Source organism: Octodon degus, unplaced genomic scaffold (assembly GCF_000260255.1).
Source record: "Octodon degus isolate 3935 unplaced genomic scaffold, OctDeg1.0 scaffold00060, whole genome shotgun sequence".
Lineage (NCBI taxonomy): Eukaryota > Metazoa > Chordata > Mammalia > Rodentia > Octodontidae > Octodon > Octodon degus.
In genome coordinates this window covers 13,104,656-13,112,299 of record NW_004524636.1, presented here as the reverse complement: position 1 = coordinate 13,112,299, position 7,644 = coordinate 13,104,656, and the positions used below count along the sequence as shown (strand labels likewise).

The window sequence follows — 7,644 nt, the reverse complement described above, 5'->3', positions numbered from 1 at the left end:
AAAAATCATATAAAAATTAACTATATTAGCCACTTATAAGATTCATATTTAGAGAGAGGAATAAACATACAACATTTCTGAGACAAAAACCATGTCAGTTGTTAATGTTTATTTTCTAATTAGGAGGTTATACCTTTGTGTTATCTCTGAAAACACCCAAATCCAAGTTTTCTCATGTAGTTCTATCCTACACTGTAACTTATTAAATCTTCACACAGAAGTAGCAAATACACCAAGCTTCTGTGTGGAGATTATCAGGTTCAGTATTTAGCAAAGAAGCCTTGGTGTCAACTACTGCTTTGTCAATTGTTCTGGCAAGAGCAGGACTCCATCTCTACATCAAGAGGTAAAATTTACTAAAAAGAACATCCTCAGAAGACTGGCTAAACCAGCAACCAAGAAAACTAATGACATGAATGGGACAGTAGAAAGAGAGGGATTCATTAGCCATAAATAAAATAGCACTGAAGTGTTCAATAATATTTGCTTATAAACAAGCAAAGAAAAGATAAGGGACTCAAATAGGAAGGGGCACAAAATCTTATGCCAACCAAGGCCAAAACCCTATACTCTTTCCACTATAAAGCATTTCTTTCTCTTTCAATACCTTAAATAGACCATTATTAAAAGAGATTGCATTTAATGAAGACACTAGGCAGGCAGATCAGATATAAACATATCAACTAGCTTGTCCAATGACTTCACAAAATTTGGTGTGAAGCCACTCTCCCATTTACCCAAAGTATACACACACATTATATAAAAAGCCCACATCTTTCCACTCCTAATTAATATTATTCATGTTTCTAAATAAATAAATAAACTCAGTCTAAGGCCGAAACATAATTGTGTTCACTTTTCAGAAACCAAAGCCTAATTTGGCTACTTTCCCCACAAATTATGTTCATAAAAATTGTTACACATATTCTAGGCCCAAAGTACTCTGTATAGTTCCACTAATCTGAGATCACAAGCTGAAAAACAAATGTGTTCCAAGTTCAATTCCAAAGTAATATTACTTCTCAACTGTTACATACCCTAAAAAATACCATTTGTCTAAACTTTACATCCAGATTAACAATGAGTGTTAATTCTGAGGTAAATATTACATATCCACTAAATGTACTGGGCTACATTTAGAAACTTTTTTATCTACCTTTTTAAGCCTTAATATTTCATTTCTATTCTAATTACATAGACTCTCATAAAACCATAAAGAGCTTAAGAGAATTCTGTCATAATTTTATGTTTATATAATACCACATCATAAAAATATATTTGTTTCTAAAATGTCAAATACTTTTTGATTTTCTCTTTTTCCTAATATACTCCTTTTCATTGCATGCAATCATTAAAATGAAGAAATCTAGTAAAAATGAAACTAATCAAATTTGCCATGTCATACCATCAAAGTAGTAAATTCATAATACCATTTGCTCTAAAAACTTTTTCAGAATAGTTCTTTTAGAAAATGAAAATGTACCTGTAAAAAAAGTACCATCCAACAAATGTGGTACATTTGAGAACACTAAGTATGTTAATATATACTTCTAAGCTTTAAAACCACATGACAGACTACAAAGAAAAAACCTGAATGATAATCAAGAAATAACTTCAAATTAAAAAATAACAAAAATGTCATCTTTTACTTGGATGCCATTTATCTATTTCTGTCAACAAATGTCTTACAGGGGCCATAAGTAAGTGGGAACTGTAGCTACTAAAAGGTATGCTGATAAACTTACCATCATTTTGGCTCTTGCCCTTCATCTCCTCCTTCCAGGATAGAATGGTATCCAGGGCAACATAGTCTCTTATGTATTCTTTACGCCTCTCCTCTAAGGTCATCTTCAGTAAACGTTCTTGCAAAATAAAAGCAGAATCTTCATTTGTATTTAACTTTTAAGCTTGGGAATTATTTTATACTTTAAATATTAATCATGGTAAGCTAAGCAAAGGTTTGGTACAATTTTGAGAAACACCAAGACACAAAGTGAATAATTTCATATTTGAGTATTAAAAGATGTCCACTTCATTCCATATCAGCTAGAAAAATAAAACCAAAGTCTGATAAAGACACTCTGTAAAGTCTATAAATAATTCATTCACTTTTCAGTCAATATTTTCTGACAACCTACTATATGCAAGATGACATGTTTATAGGTACAAAGATGATTTTTATCCTGAGTTCATAGGACTAAAGAGAAAATAGATAAGAGGCAAAATAATATTGATGTAAACAAAATTTAAAATGCTAAGACAGATATACAAATAAGGGAAGCACGAGAAAGGCAGTCACTAAATTATTTCCTTACTTCTACAAGACCATCAACAATGAAAGTACACTTTCAGTTGAGTAATAACTTTGTAGAGGTAATATTTGGTTATAAAATTAAAATAAAAATTGCAATTTAGAATTAGTAACAGTGAGTGTCACTTATAAAGAACTCACTGTTTGCCAGTACTTCACATGTATTATGTTACTGAAATGATTACTCATACAGTTGATAGACTATCCTTACTTTGTACATAGAAAAATAAAGCACACCATCAGGAACTTTCAAGTAAGCCAAGATAAAAATACAGGTAGATATCTCCATTAATTAGACAGTACAGTCTATGCATTAACACTATACTATCTTCTCAGGAACAGCTCCTCAGAAGGACTCACAAAGGACAGGTAGAATTTTCAGGAGCAGGTTAAAAAGGATTTCAACTAACAGAACAACATTAACAAAAATAAGAAAATGGAAATAGCTTAATGAAATTACTAGATACATTTGGAGAAGAATAGCTACAGAAGTGAAAAACAGATGAAACAAGGTAAAAGAAAACTGTACGGGCACAATGATGGTGAACCTTTCAGAGATTTCAATAATGCAACCTTCTGTAGCACATGTGCCTAAATTCACCATCACTGGTATAGGGACTTGTATGACATTCTAAGCAATTTAACCTTTACTCCATAAACTTCATCACTAATACTCAAAGTTAATTATGCATATTCCAATCAGTACATAAATTATCCACTAATATGCAGAAAAAAATCTGTTTTTTAACCTCAAAACAAGGAATAATCTAGAGTCATCAATATTGAACATATAAACTGTCCCTGGCATGTTCACTCAGTTTATGTCAGTTGTCATGTATCACTTTAATAGGGGTGTCCACCATGGACAGATTGACAATCACATTCATATACTCTCCAATGTTCTTTCAACGTATTACAAGATATGTAGTTCATATGCATGGATTTAATATATTCAAGTCACATTTCTCAAGTTAACAAACTGAATATACCTATGAGACTTTCAAGAAGCTGAGATCAAGAATCTAGAACTCAGGGGAGCCAGGGAGATGGCTCAGTGGAATAAGCGCTTCCCTGGCAAGCACAAGGGTCTGAGTTCAATCCCCGGTTCTGAAAAAAAAAAAAAAAAAAAAATCTAGAACTCAGGAGAAAGATCTAGCCTAAATATATCTGAATTTATAACCTAAATTTCTGGTCCTAGAAAAAGAAAGGTGGGGTGGGTATGAACTGAATTAAAAACAAACTTGGGTAGGAAGCACAAATAGAACAATTAAAGAGAACCTGGTTGTTAATGGAGCTAAAGGTCCCTACAATGTGGAAGACAGCAGGGAAAAGAGTTTTAATACATAGGAGGGAAATATTCTCAACTGCTACAGGTAGATATAGAAGAATAAACATGATACTACAAAAGTCATGACTTTTTACTAACTAAGCTGCAAACTGCACTGAAAAGAAAGAAAACTGATTAACAGAGCTCTTTGGGTTCTAATCTAAATCACTGCAATCTCCATGTTTCAGATTCTTTCTGATTTAAGTAGGCAGGTATTTTTCCCAACTTATAAATGAAGCAAAGCAGAGTTCAAAGAGTTACCTAACATCCAACAGCAAGTAAGCAGTATAGCAAGGATTCACAGTTACGCAACTGTGTTCAAAGCTCTCAGTTTTACAGTGTGCTATCTCACACACTTTCCTATCTCATGAAACTGTGAGAATAACATGCAATAACCTATAATAGTACTGAGTGCATAAGTTAATTTAAATATAACCATTTTATATTAATCCAACCATCACTGTTAATACTAAATGACTTTAGGAACATTAGTTTCATTAGGATACAAATGAAATCCAGGAAACTAAGAGGAGCTATTACGCTTTAAATATGAAATGCGCCCTAGTGACTCACATATCAGAGGTTTGACCCCAATGAAGCAATGTTCAAATGTGGAGCTTTGAGCAGTGACTGGATCGAAGAGGGTGCTAACTTCATCAATGAATAATTCATTAGTGAGTTCATGGTTGAATGGGCTTTTATGAGGTAGAGCCTAGTTGAAGGAAGATGATCATGGGGACTTGTCCCAGACCCCTTCCTCTCCCTCACTGTCCTCCTTTCTCTGCTTCCTGTCTAGTGTAAGGTGAGCCACTCTGGTCATTACATGTTCTCTGCCACAATAGTTTGCCTTACCACAGACCCACAACAATGAACCTAACCAACAAACTATGGTTGAAACCCCTGAAATCATGACACAAAATTAATCTTTTCAACTTGTTATTCACAGGAATTTTGCTATAGCAACAAAAAGCTCACACAAGGACATTGCAAAAGAAAAAAGTGAAAGCAGCAGAAAAACTACTTTAAGAGAGAAGACACTTGAATATATTATAGACAGTACAGAGGGTCCTAAAGGCATCGGGAAATTAAAGATACCCAGTAATAAAAAATGATAGCACAAGATCTCAAATATAGAAAATGGAATAAAGAGAATAAGCAAAGGGGTTAATTTCAGAAACAAAGAAGAAAAGTGTTTTTTTTTTTTTTCACAAGACAAGAACAAAACCTCAAGACTATAAAAGAAAAAAAGCAATGAGACCATGGAGAAGTATGCTAGGGCTGTTCCTATTATATGTCATTTACTTTCTTTGTAAATTAAAAAGACAATTTTTATGTTTACTATAGGGAAAAAGAGCACTGGTGGAATAGGAAGCTTGTAGGGAATAGTAAATTTGGAATTATACAAAAGTGAAAAAAGATTAGTATTAGTTTCTAAAGCACTACTTTAAAAGATCATTGATAAGGAATAATTACAAAAAGTGATCCAGTTAAAAGACACTAAGCAACTTATAAGTTTTTGTAAATGTCAGATATGTATTGAAATGAATCCTGACTTACTTTATTTGTTCAAAAGTATGAAGACCAAAGTAAAATCAATTATATAAAATCAAAAACAGTACATAACAATATTTGAAAGTACACATTAAACGGCTCTGAATAAGGGCTGAATTTAACATATGTGGTCTTAATAATTCCATTACGCTATCTGTTTGAGCAACAAAATACTATAGGTCAGGGACATATGCAGTTTCTTTGGGTTATATAAAGCTTTTCTTTAAAAACTGCTTCACTTTTCTAATGAATCCTTTCTCTGTCAAGCAAGCATATAAGCAAGCAAATCTTATTAGATGGTGTACTGAGTTAAAATACGTTTCCAGAAAGTCTTGACATTTCAATGAAGTAGGTAAACCTTCCTTTAGATTTAAATAACAGCTGCAAAAATACTATGCCATCAATTCTCCAGTGGTATAAAAGGAAAAGGTCATGCCTCCCATCAGCTTCTTTTGTACTAGAAAATCTTTGCTCCTTTTTGGTGGAATAACATGTGATAAATCTTTCAAAGATGAACATCCTGATAAAACAGTGAGACTTAACTTAAAAGTCATCAAATCATACTTTTCTCCTTAACTTAAAACTTCATGCAAAACTAGCTTAATTTTGAATGGGAAAATTACTTTAACTGCCTTCTTTGTACATTTGCTTTTGTATTTAAAAAAAATACTAATTTGGATATTTTTCCATTAGAAGTAGAAAGGAAAAAAAAAAGACTTTAAAAGATTCTGAAATGCCTGCTTATCTGTCTCTGTAATATAAAATAAACCACCAAGACAGTTACTTTAGAAACACTTTTAATATAACAGGAAAAGTTATGTACCCACTATAATTTCATCAATGATTCATATTATTGAACATAATGTCTATGTCTATTTCCCTTCATTAGCAATAATACAATGGCAACATTTCAAAACCATCAATAAAAATGGGCATTAATGATTTCCCAATGCTCAGAAAGTAAATCTTTGTTTAAAATATATAAGTAACTGCTACTATAAAAGTGAAGCAAAACTATATTAAACTACTTTATATATCAGGCTCTTATTGTCAACATTTGTTTTGTGACAGTAGAATTTTTGATCTCTAGAAGCTCATAATTATTAAAACAATTAAATGAGAAATATTAATCATTAAAAAAATTTAAAGGCCACTTTATGATGTTCAGTTATTACATTAAACCTTCCTATAATTGGAAAAAAGTTCCCTCCTTGTCCCTTTCTCCTACATTGTTGGAAGTAGGTCCTATAGAGGATTCTTCTTTTCATTTCTTTTCTTACCACCGTTAAGCCCTCATGTTCATAAAGGCCAAGGTTTGCAGTAATAATATACAGGTTTTCAAGAGACATTATCAGGGAAATTAAATTCAACCTTGCCATCCTTTTATCCTCTTTTAGAGATGAGATGTTCAGGAAAAAGTTCTACTATCTTTACTGGACCTCACTCACCTTTGATACATTAGTGTATATCAAGCCTATCTTGTCAGGAGCAATGCAACAAGTACTTTTCCCTACATTTATGTAAAAGGGGGTGAAGAATGAAAGAAAAAGGTGTAAAAAAGAAAGGGAAAATGCCAGACTTAAATTTTACATCAGACTATGACCTATGAATAGTGAAAAAGAGTGATTAAGGGAGGGGACTGAATCACACAGTTGTTTTCCGGGGGAATCAGTGCCACTGTAATCTAACTGATTTGGCTAAGTCTTGCACTGCATAACATTCAGGGATGGGTTCATTCACAGTGACACACAATCTTACTCTGGGCAACTTCAGATTATGAATGGGAATGCAATACTGAGAAAGACACTGCCGAGAGAAAAGCAGATTCACACTTCTCCGCAGGCATTAAGGCTCGCGAACAAGATGCTCGGTTTAAGGTGTTCCCTAGAGTTCCAAACGTCAGTCACCCTGTCTCCCACGACCAAGGGAACAGACACCCGGAGGAAGGGAGAAACACGGGACAGCAGGGGATCCCTCGCCAGGCTGGGACGGAGGAGGGCAGCAGAGGGAAGGGACGCGGGAGACCGCGCGCCTGCCGGCGTGGGACGCCCAGCCGAGGTCCCGAGGAACTTGTCCCGGCCACCTGGGGGAAGGTGACCGCGCGCGGCGGTGGCGGAGGGGCCGCCGGGCGGCAGGTGCGGGCGCGCGTGCCCGACGGTGTGCGCGCGTGTGCCCGACTAACACACGGACACGGGCGGCGGCGGCACCGGCCGGAGGGACCCCCCCGCCCCCACCCACCCGCGCCCGCCCACCCTCCAGCGCCCCGGGACCCGACGGGCCGTTACCTTTCTCCTCTCTCCACACCTTTTTCTTCTTGTTGCTGGGGTACATATTGCCGTGGGGGTGGCCGGCTTTAAACTGCAAGTTCCCCAGGCTCACGGGCAAACAGGGTGTGTGAGGAGTGGGAGGGGTGAGAAGGGGGCACTCGGGAGGGAAAAAGTGAAAGAGGCTCCGC

At 35.6% G+C, this 7,644-nt stretch overlaps 1 long non-coding RNA gene across 1 annotated transcript; it reads right to left on the bottom strand.

Moving 5' to 3' along the window:
• Positions 1 to 1,745: 1,745 nt before the first annotated feature.
• LOC111817510 lies at positions 1,746 to 7,640 on the bottom strand. The gene is made up of 2 exons (XR_002821687.1): positions 7,475 to 7,640; positions 1,746 to 1,862 (listed from the first exon to the last, which is right to left on the bottom strand). It is a non-coding gene; the product is annotated as an uncharacterized LOC111817510 (long non-coding RNA).
• Positions 7,641 to 7,644: the final 4 nt, after the last annotated feature.